Here is an 11,992-nt window from a genome sequence, read left to right as displayed (position 1 = left end):
ATAGAGGAAAAAGAAGGGAAGAAAAAATCAATGGATTCCATATGGGGTATGAGCTTAAATGGTATATTTAGGAAGAATGAGATCTACTGTGGCCATCTGTGGGGTTTTACCTACTGGGTTTTTCCCATTTCTTGGGTCAAAACATCACGGTTTTCATTTAGGAACTATCCCTCCCCCACTCTCAGATGAGGTAACTGAAGCTAACATAAGAGTAGGTGGGTTAACCCCACTCCACCCTTGGGCTCCAACGACTGGCACATGGTCCTAACTCTGGCCACTCTCAGCCCTCTTCCTCCTTGGCCCAGGGATTGCATTATGGGCAGACTCTTGTTCTAAGTGGAAGCGTCATCCCCTTGACTAGTCCTGAAACTTTTGAGAAAGACTCATTTCCTTGTTGCATGGGGTTGTCAAGCTGGTTAGAAAAAGCCTAGAGGTGCTCAGGTCAAATCCCACCTAAGAATGATGCCAAATGAAAGGGAAGCCAAGCCCAAGGGATGAAGAGAGAAAATGTGAGGTCTGATTTTGTTAGTTAGGTGACAGATGAGCTCCTAGATCTAGTCATGATGGAAGTTAATCTACCACTTGGTTCTGCTGGCAATAAATTTACCTCTTTCAGTTGAAGTAAGTTTGAATTGGACTTCTGTCACTAACAACCCAAAGTCCTGATTCATAAAGGTCCCTCACTCCCAGTGGCCTACCAAACAAGGTAGTATGTCAACAACTTCCTGGGAAAACAGCAGAATGAGCAGGCTACCTTGGGCTCAGATGACATGGGTTCAAATCTCAGCTCTTCTGGGGGGTCTCTGATGATCTTTTCACCTGATTGTTCTTCCCTATAAAATGGATATTAAAAATATTTCTTCTTTGGACCAATCACGTAAATGAAATAAGAAACAGTAGGTGACATTTAGAACAGTAGGTGTGATTTAGAAACAGCTACTAATACTTCTCCCCTTCCCTGTTCTATCTAGTTCATATACTCCTTACCTGAAGAGCAGGCAAAGGTAGAGAGTAGTTCTCAAAGTGTGGTCTGGAAACTCCCAGGAACCCCCAAAATCTTTCCAGGGGGTCCATGAGATAAACTATTCTGATAATAACACTAAGATGTTGCCCTCATTCTTTAATGGTCAATGAAGTTTTCCAGACGCTAAATCACTTGTGATATCACAACAAACTGAATGCTGAGGCCAATGTGATTATCCAGCTGTCTTCTATTAAGCCAGATGTTAAGATTTTGAAAAATAATGGCATTGGGCCCAGTCATTTTCCTTTTGTTTGCAAAATATGGTATTTATGATAGCATGTAACAAATTCCTTATTCTTATATTTTAAATAATTCAGTAATTTAATTTTTTTTCCAGTTAGAATTTTGATTATGGTAAATATTTATAGATATATACCACTCAAAAACAAGTTATTTTAACAGACTAAAGGGGTTTTGAGAATAAAAACTTTGAAAACTCATACAGAGCATGGATTTGGGAACCAGATGGAGTGAGTTCAAATTCTGGCTATGCTATTCACTGACCTACTGAAGGAGGGAAGTGACTTAGCTTTTCTTGGCTGGCCTTACTTTTCTCGTTTGTAAAATGGGCATATTATAGTACCTACCTCCCAAGGTTATTTTAAGGATTAAATGAGTTAATATAGATAAAACGTTCAGTGAATGCTAAAAAAAAAAAAATCTTAGTTGCTATGATCATTATTACTAAGTTGAAAATACAGCATAAAAAAGCTAATTATACAGAGCTCTACAATATATGCACTGTTTTTGGTGCAACAATTCCTTTCAGTAGATTATTTAGAAATACTATGTATTGGGGCACCTGGGTGGCTCAGTTAGTTAAGCATCCAACTCTTGATTTCAGCTCAGGTCATGATCTCAGGGTCATGAGATCAAGCCTCTGCACTGGGCTCTGCATTCAGCACAGAGCCTGCTTGAGATTCTCTCTCTCCTTCTCCCTCTGCTCCTCCTCCTGCTCATGCCCTCTCCCTCTCTCTCTCTAAAATAAATAAATAAAATCTTTTAAAAAAAGAAATACTATGCATCAATGCATTCAAAGATCAAAAGAGACTGAGCCCCTCCCCCCCAAAAAGATTGTGTCCTCAGGGAATTTATGATTTAATAATAGTAAGAATAATTATTTAGATCATACTTTTGTACCAAGCACTTTTTTTTTTTTAAAGATTTTATTCATTTATTTGACAGAGAAGAGAGAGAGAGAACAAGTAGGCAGAGAGGCAGGCAGAGGGAGAGGGAGAAGCAGGCTTCCCGGTGAGCGGGGAGCCCGATGCGGGGCTTGATCCCAGGACCCAGGGATCATGACCTGAGCCGAAGGCAGCGGCTTAACCGACTGAGCCACCCAGGCGCTCCATGTACCAAGCACTTTTGACTGTTCACCTCAAACCACTGAATAGGTACTATTGACTTCTGCATTTTATAGGGGCAATAGCTGAGATTGACAAAGATGTAATAATTTGCCCTAAAGCACACAGTTAGCAATTAGGCATATATCAAGTAAAACCTACATGTGCAAGACTACAAAGCCCTTGGTCTTTACCAATACCCTGCAGAAACTCTATTGGGGTGACTGAACCATGGGAAGTATTGAACCAAAGTTTACCTTCAAAGAGAAATAGAAGTATGTCCTTACTTCAAAAAGGCCTCAGCAAATCCCAACACACCCACCTTTATAGGCATCCTTCCAATACTGAAGGCTGTAGGGACATGAAGAATAGAATTACTTCTGTTACAGGTTGGGGTACAGAACAATATTGTAAATGTGAGGGGTAAAATCATGAATCCCATTCTTTAAAAAACATAGAAATGAGCCATACTATATACATCTTTATAGAAGGGGTATGCTTGTTCATGAGGGGCATTACCTGCTTTCAAACAGTGCTTATGAAAGAAAAAGCTCTTCTTAGGCAACAATCGAGATAAGAACCACCAAACAAGATACAGAAACGTCACACACAATTTGTAGTCCAAATTATAAGCTATTCCTCCTTCCTATACAATCTTTCAGCAAAAACGAAATGTGCCCCAGGGGAATGAATAATAGTTAAAGCCAGCCAAAAATATGGCCTTTAGGAAGAGAAACAATAAAACATCTATTATTTTTAGCAATTTCTCATTATTTGTCTTGGGAGGGTGCTTTTCTCTTTTTTTTTTCCTCTCAAAAGATTCATTTTCAGATTAGTCACAGAGGGCTGGCAAAATGCTGGAGAGTTGAAGGTACTTCAGAGCCGTCTTCTGGAGCGGTTCTCCAAAACTTTTCAGGGAAATGATGCTGCCCTTGCCCAGAAATCTGTGTGAGCTGCAGAGTTTGAGCAAGGCAGAGAGCAGAAACCTTGGGGTAAGTGCCCCTGGCCATTTAGCTGAACTTGGAATAGACCTTTTCTTCACTAAAGGGAGGAGTTACCTAGAAAGGGTAGAAAACCTGACACAGTGAAGGTCTCCAGGACCATAAATACATGTGGAAAAACAAAGGAAGACTTTCGGGGCTCCTGCCTTCCACTCAGGTCATGATCCCAGGGTCCTGGGATAGAGCAGAGCAGGGAACCCGCTTCTCAGTCTCCCTCTCCCTCTGCCCCTGCTCATGTGCTCTCTCTCACTCACTCTCTCTCTCAAATAAATAAAGTCTTTAAAAAAAAAAAAAAAAAAGGAAGACTTTCAAAAACGAAGGAAAAAAATGTGTATCATAATATGTTTCAGCCGGAACAAAAAAAGAAGTTAAAAAACAATTCCTCATAAAAGTGGTGAAGATAGGTTATATAAAGAAAATGAGATTTTATTATTGTGGTTAACTGAATATTTGCAAAAGCTCCCTCTGTGTGAAATCGTGCAGTTACTGTGGAATGGACGTTTCTCAAAAAATTAAACATAGAATTACTCTGTGATGCAGCAATTCCACATCTGGGTATACATCCAAAAGAACTGCAAGCAGGGACTCAAACAGGTATCTGTACACCCATGTTCATAGTAGCATTATTCACAATAGCCCAAAGGTGGGAGCAACTCAAGTGTGCATTGGAGAATAAATGGAGAAACAAAATGTGGTACCTACATACAAAGGAGTATATTCAACCCTAAAAAGAAACAGAATTCTGGGGCACCTGGGTGGCTCAGTCGGTTAAGCGTTGGCCTTCAGCTCAGGTCATGATCCTGGAGTCCCAGAATCGAGCCCCAAGTCAGGCTCCCTGCTCACTGGGGAGACTGCTTCTCCCTCTCCCTCTGCCCCTCCCCCTGCCCCTCCCCCCACTCCGGCTCCCACTCATGCTTGCTCTCTCTCTCGTTCAACCTCTCTCTCAAATAAATAAAATTAAAAAAAACAAAAAACAAAAAACAGAATTCCGACCCATGCTCCAACAAGGATGATCATTGAGGACATTATGCCAAGTGAAACAAGCCCATCATAAAAAGACAAGCCCTGTATCAATACTGTATCATTCCACGCAGAAGGATCGAGATAGGTTATGCCTAGAGTAGTTCAATTAATAGGGCCAGAAAGTAGAATGGTGGTTACCAGGCACTGGGGCAGGGGGAGTGGAATGGGGGATTATTGGTCAATGAGGACAAAGTTTCAGTTTGGAGAGGTGCAAAAAGGTCTGGAAATGGATGGTGGGAATGGCCGCTCAACAGGGTGAACATACTTGGTACCAGTGAACTCTACACTTAAAAATGACTAAAACGATAAATCTTATGTTACGTGGATTTTACCACAATAAAGTAAGCTGGAAACAAAACAAAACAACCCAGAGGACAAAAGGAGCCCCTTCCCCTCCATCTGCACTCTTCTTGCAGTTTCACGTGTTGATCCTCCTACCAAGAGGCAGCGTCCTTGTACCCAGCCCTCGAATCTGGGCTGGCTCTGGGACAGACTGGCTTTCGGGACAGACTGTGGCAGAAGTGACATTCTGGAATGTTGGAGCTGAGGCCTTCAGAGACTCTGCTGCGTCTACTTTCCCACCGGAAGCCCGGCCACGACATGAAGAAGTCCAGACTATCAGGCTGGGGGGAGAGAGAGAGACACCAGATGCAGAGAAAGGCCCTTGTAAAATGAGGGGCCATATGTGGAGATGGGCCACAAGAGGAAAACTAAGGTGCCCCAGCCAAGAGTCAGCACCCAGTCACGTGAGAGAGGCCAGCAGGGGTTCTCCAGAACCAGCTCAACTGCCCCAGCCAGCACCATGGGGAGCAGAGGCAAGTGAGGCAAGCTGAACCCTGCCCAAATTCCTGACCACAGAATGGGAGGTAGGCCACAGATCGGTGACTGCTCTAAGCCACTACATTGTGAGGTGGTTTGTCTCACGGCAATAGATAATTGAAACAGTCGTGCAAACATATGCCCTCGTTTTAAAGACTTTCCTCTCTTCTTATTCTACTTCTACTACTATGTATTACAATCACCCATTCATTCAACAAATATTTACTGAGTACTTGTGATGCAGCAAGACTCCTGCTGACATCTGAGACGTATCATGGAAGGAAATGAAGACTCCTGCCCTCAAGGAGCTTACATTTTAAAAGGAGGAGGACAGAAGAGAAATACAATTAAGAAAAAAACTAGTATGGGGACGCCTGGGGAGCTCATTCGGTTGAGCATCTGCCTTCGGCTCAGGTCATGATCTCAGGGTCCTGGGATTGAACCCTGCATCGGGCTCCAGCTCAGCAGGGTGTCTGTTTCTCCCTCTCCCTCTGCCCCTCCCCCTGCACTTGTGATCTCTCTCTCTCTCAAATAAATAAATAAAATCTTAAAAAAAATAGTATGTTTAAAGGTGAAATGTGGTGGAGAAGGGAAAGGTAGCATAGAGCACAGGGGGCAGGCAGAGAGGAGGGAGGGACAGGGGCATTCCTTCTGGAAGGGCCTGCACCAATCTTTTCTGTGAAAAGATAATTCATCTGTTCCATCATATGTTTTTTGTTATCTGACCTTTTCTGATGATGATGCCTTGGTTTTAATTATATGTAATCACTGTGCTAATGGAAATAAATATAGGCAGCTCAGTTCATTATCTTGATTACAGAAAAAATTATATGTTCTCTCATATTGCTACTACATTAAAAAAAAAAAAAGACAGATGGAAACTTCATCTGCAGGCAAAACCTTGAGGAAAGACCGGGAGACCCCCAAAATTCATAAATCCCACCCCAAATCTGAAAGGGCATCTGTGAATTTTCCAGAGTCCTTACACCAGACTTCACCAAAGATGGACCCTCCGTAATGCTGGATGATGAAGAATACAGCTAGCTCTGCAGAGGGCTTTTAGTGCTCACCATCTATCAGGTTCACAGAAGTTGGTGGTGAAGACCATAGGGCTTTGGTGTCGGGCACACCTTGGTTCAAGTCCAAGTTCCACCACCTACAACCTGGTTGACGTGTTTCCCTAAGCCTCAGTTTCCTGGTCTACAAAACAGGCATAATTACACCCCGCTTCACAAAAGGAAGAAATAAATGAGACCACGTACAACTTAAAGCATTTAGCCAGCGGCTACAAAATGACAAGCAGTAGGTAAGTGTTACCTGTTAACACAGGATTACTTTTTATAAGGTGTTCTAGGTATAAAAACCGCAGAAAAAGAAGGACGGTCAACGCTTGACTTTATAACCACAGAACGATTCACCCTTGGACATGTCGTAGGACTCTGCAGGTCCTACCATGAAGGCCAAGAGCTCTGGACCTGCGTTGAGATAAAGCTCATATTTACAGGTACCTTCCTGCTACAACCATATTCTGAGGTTAGGTGTAAGTGACCCTTTAATTATGCATGACCCTGGGGCAGAATTAATCATAAGAGGTCAAGTTGAAAGCCAGTGTTAAATGGAAAAAAAGACACTCCCTCTAGATCTATTTAAGGCCCCCAAGAATCATCCCTGCTACCTGGAATCACCCTGAGACTAGATCCTAGAGCTTCCCCTGCCCTCTCGAAACAGTATTTCTGACCCCAAATTTGCAACTTAACAATGAATGTAGGGAGTTTTGTCTCTTTGGTGGGAGGTGGGGTGAGGGGTGCTGCCTGGCACTTAAGCTCTTCTATGTTTGGAGAATCATTGCTTTATAAATGGAAGAAGGAGCCTATTTCACACTAGAGAGGGTGAAAAGTCAAAACCTCCATTTGCCGGCTCTTCTGGCGGGTGGAGCACAGACGTGAGCCAGGCCTGGCCAATCAGACGTACCTGTCTAGACTAGAATAGGGACTAGAATATGGATCTGATGACACAACGGAGCAGGGATGGGGGAGCGAGTGAGTCTTTTTGACCACCTACAACGTGGGTTTCTAAGGGCGGCAGGGGTAGAAGCGGTGTCCAGGTCACATACCCTGAGGTACACGAGTGAAGCCTCAAGCATGTATGGTGTTGGCTGCCATGTCCCTGTGGACCCATTTCCCAGTGTGCTTCTGGTTGTCTGACTCAAAAGAGCACTTCCCTTTGATTTATCTGCACTCAGAATCTGACTCTCCAGCCTCCCTGGGGATTCAGTAAGCTTCCTGATAACCTCTGAATAGAGATTTCCCCGACTAAATCAGCCTGAGCTCACGGCTGCTAAGAAACTTGACCCATATGGCAATTCTAAAATAGCTTTCATGCACTAAATCTGACCAGGTGCCAGGCCCTGGGTCATGCTCAGTATCTCAATTAATTCTCACGACCACACTGCAAAGAAATCCTCTCGTCTCCCCCTTGGAGAGGAGGAAACTGTTAAGTGGTAGAAATGGAATTTGACTTCAGGCCACTTGAGCACCGATACATCCAGTTAACCACCAGGCCAGATTTTAACTCCTGTTCCTTGTGACCTAGATCATTAACTCAAAAAAGGTTACGGAGAATCCACTATACGCCAGGCACTGTTCTAGACAGGATAGAACAGTCATTATAACAAGCAAAAATCTGTTCCCTGACAGGACTCACATTCTAAGTCTTTGCTAAAGACTGGATGTCTGTGTCCACCCCCGGCCCACCGAGTAATATATTCAAATCCTAACCTTCAGCGTGATGGTATAAAGAGGTAGGTCTCTGGTAGGTTCTTCAGTCATGAGGGTGGAGCCCTCGTGAATGGGATGAGTACCCTTATAATGGAGACCTGAGCGCTCAGAGCAGGAAGACAGCGGTCTATGAACCTGGAAGCCGGCTCTCACTGGACACAGAATCGGCCAGCACCTTGATCTTGGACTTTCCAGCCTCCAGGACTGTGAGAAAGAAATTTCTGCTGTTTATCAGCCACCCAGTCCGTATTTTGTCCTGGCAGCTCAAACAGATTAGAGATACTTACATTCTTGATTTCTTACTCTGCTGGCTGGTTTTCGTTAATGGCACCATGTTCTCTGTTTCTGACCCCAGCCCAATAACTTCACGAAGTCCGTGTAACCACACCATTCCAGTTCGGGGGGGAAAGAGCCCAGACTGGATATGTGCTGACACGCAGCAACTCTCAGATACTCTAAACCATCGTGGAGTCTCCCAGCTCTTCTCAACACAGCTGTGTGGGCAGGCGCTGCTCAGTGATCAAATCTGCCAGGAGAGATGAATCCTATTTGCCATCTCTGTTAGTTGCGCTCCAGCAACTTGCCACAGACTCAGCAGCCGAAAACAACATTTATTCATTATCTCACAGTTCTGTAGGTCAAGGTCCAGGGGGCTCTGCTGCCTTCTCTGCTTGGCAGTCACAAATCTGAAATCCGGTGTTGGTGGGTGGGCCTCTGATCTGGAGGCTCTGGGGCAAGTATCCATGGTAAGCTCTTGCAAGTTGTTGCAGAATTTACTTCTTTGTGATTGTAGACCCAGATGGCCTTCCCTTTGCCTTTGGCCGTATAATGTAACATAACCATGGAAGTGACCTCAGGGGAAAAGGTCATGGAAGCCACCTAGCAGTTTCTGCCTACCACACCACCCTGAGCCTGGGCCTATGGTACAGCTATAATTTTCAATGGTCTCGATAGAGCCAGTCTCGCCGGGAAGATGACATGAAGGATGTGAGCTCTACGGAAGAACATTCCAGGCAGAGAGAACTGCAAGTGCCAAGTCCCAGGGAAGGAACTCAGCTTAGGTGTTCAAGGAACAGCTGGAGGCCAGATGGCTGGAGTGCAGTGAGTGATGGCAGGGCCAGGACGAGAGGCAGTCCCTGAGGTTACAGTTGCAGTTCTGAATCATAGAGACCCTCCAAGGTCCCTGCAGGCTCCTCCAAGGACTACAGCTTACTGTGTTCAAGAATTCTGGCAAGAAAGGATGGTGGCTCAGTTGGGGTTGTGGGTACCAGAGGGGCTCTTTCCTCTGAAGTGGTCAGATACTAAATATATTTGGAAGGTGGAGCCCACAAGGACGAGAGAAAGAGAAGACAAAAATGAAAAATTCTGACTTTAGCATTTGCAATCTGTGAATCATTGGGCAAACCATTGAAACTTTCCATACTTAGTGTGTGGAATAGTGAAATAAAACGGGCAGATCATTTATATGTGGCAGGATTTTTGTGAGAATTAAATACGGTAAATGTGTTCTGAAATCTAGCAGGTGCTCAGAAATCCTCATTGCTTACTACTACATGCCCGATTCTTCCACATCCCATTGTGACTTCCTCTTTTGCCAACCTCATTCTTAAGTAAAGGAATTAAAGCCAACTCAGATTAGAGTTATAAATGCAGAGAGGAGGGACCAACCAACGTCTGTCTGTCGCATTCTACCCCTTTGATCAAAGGGTTAAATAAGGATGTGAGAGGCTCAAAGAGGCCCCAAGTCAGAGAAACATCTAAGAGCCTCTAGCTCATGGGTATAAAAATGGGCATTAAGAAGTTGACCTTCCTAGTGGGGCTCCTGCTCTGGCAATAAAGGTGCATATCTAGCATAGAGGAACAGCTCAATAGGTATCTGTTAAACGAAAACATTAATAAATATTTACACCTCCAGTGTGGGACTCTTGATCACAGACAGCCCATGTTCACACTGAAGGACACCCACTAACAGTGCACGAGGCATTAAGAAATGAGGCACTTGCTATTTATACGGCAGGAGTGGTAATGTCTTTATTTTGCATCCTTTCCTTACCACTTATGAGCCGGAAGACCCTAAACAATCGAACTGAGCCTCAGTGTTGTCTGCTGCATTTCCTCATATACTTATTGAGCAGACTAATGATGTATATAAAATGCCCAGTAATAGTACCACGTACTATTCAGTAATATAGTAAGTCATCAATAAATGGTTACCTGTTATTATTATCAACATTAATAGATTCTGAGTATAGGAACCAGCAGCTTCATCTCAGCCTCGCTCTGAAGCTCTGCTCTATTTTTTCCTTTTTCTTTCTCTCTGACATAGGAAGAGTCAAATTTAGTACACAGTTCCAAGAAAGAATTTGAGATGATTTTTGTAGAAGGCCAGTTAATAACACGGCTGCCCTTAAGTTTGACTTCTTTTTTTTTTTCTCCTCTTCTGGTGCTAAATATGCTAATTTCTCTTTTCTGTCCTACCACCACCCAACCCGCAGACTCTCCATTGACCAGTCTGAGTGACTCACACAGTTTGCTGCGCTGCATCTGGAGTTTCTCACAATCCTGCCTTCTCCCAAACCTACGCAGATTTGTGTCATCAGCAAATTTCACCGACTTGCCAGGGAAAGAGTTGACATTTACCCACCCACAGCTCCAGGCAGCAGTGACCAAGCCAGTGAATTTCTAATGAGAAAGGTTTTGGTCTCTGGAAATAAATATTTGACAGCTGGATGTCTCCAGAAGAAAGGTAACCATTTTAACCCATTTGCAGCCATTCTCCTCCTTTCTTTGTCTGTTGCTCTCTTCCCTTTCACATTTTTTGGCCAATAGAGCTGATACTGACCACCAGTGCTCTTAGTGGAACAGCCTAGAGAGAGGACGTTAAAAGAAGGGGACAGGTAAATGATCACGAGACAAGGTATGCCATAGGACTGGTGGCTGTTAGTGGAGGAAAGATGGCAGAATGCTTTACCCTACAGTGTTGGGCATCACAGACAATGTGTTACAAAGATGCATGCTGGATTGAGGGCAGGGCTACTTGTGTCTTCCCAACCTCCTTTGCCTTCTTCTGGAAAGAGCAGTTCAAGTTTCCCTTGGCAGCCGTCTCCCTCCCCAGTTTTGGTTGAGAATGTCAATCAAACTCCATGCCCCCGCCCCCTACTGAGCACATGACCCCAGGCAAAACCATTTCCATTTCTCTCTCCCTTGCTTTAGAATTTTCAGCAGAGAAGCATAATATTAGAGAAGGTGGACCAACAGACATGGGTTCCTGCTCCCTTGATCCTCAGGTCCTGCTCTTCTGAGAGGTCTGCTTTCTCAGCTTTGCCTCAGAATGTGTAAGGCACTCTACATCCTTCCTTTTTATGGAAGCTAGCAGAAACACTTTCTGTTGCTTGCCATCGAAGACTCGCAAATGACATGAGCTCTAAATCTAGCCTTCGAAAGCACAGCAGTTCAGAAAAACAATAAGTTGATATGTTTGCATTTACCAGCTGTGCACTGGCTTTTTTTATTGTGAGCAAGGAGCGATTTTCAAGACAGCTGTAAAATTGTCGCTAAGGGTATCTTAGTTTAATAGTTTTCATTTCTCCTGCCAGTTACTGGGGAAGAGCAGAGATGAGGGGGAGGCTAGGAGGGTACAGACATAACTGATAGACTGGCACTCTTGTAGGATTAATTAATCAAGGCTAGCGGGTTTTATCAGCATAAGAAAAAAAAGTTTGAAAGGAAAAGAGACATCAAAACTATCTAGAGATGGATTTGCAAGAACAGGATAATAGAGACATCTTAGGGGTTAGGTTCTGAAGTCATTGTACAAGGCAAAGATAATTGAGTCACAGTGAACTTATCTCTTGAATTACCAAAGAGGTACAATGTAACTGATGATCCCATACAGGGAGATATTATTATAAATGTATTACAGAAACTGAAATGTACACTGTGTAATAAGAGTACATATGCAAAGTATAATTTTATATTTTTAACTACGTAAGACAGAATCTGAAA

The sequence above is a fragment of the Mirounga angustirostris genome, unplaced genomic scaffold (assembly GCF_029215605.1).
Source record: "Mirounga angustirostris isolate CCGP_5_RB_7025 unplaced genomic scaffold, mMirAng1.0.hap1 SCAF_1, whole genome shotgun sequence".
NCBI lineage: Eukaryota > Metazoa > Chordata > Mammalia > Carnivora > Phocidae > Mirounga > Mirounga angustirostris.
The sequence above is the reverse complement of the archived record's forward strand: the minus strand, read 5'-3'. Positions refer to the sequence as shown.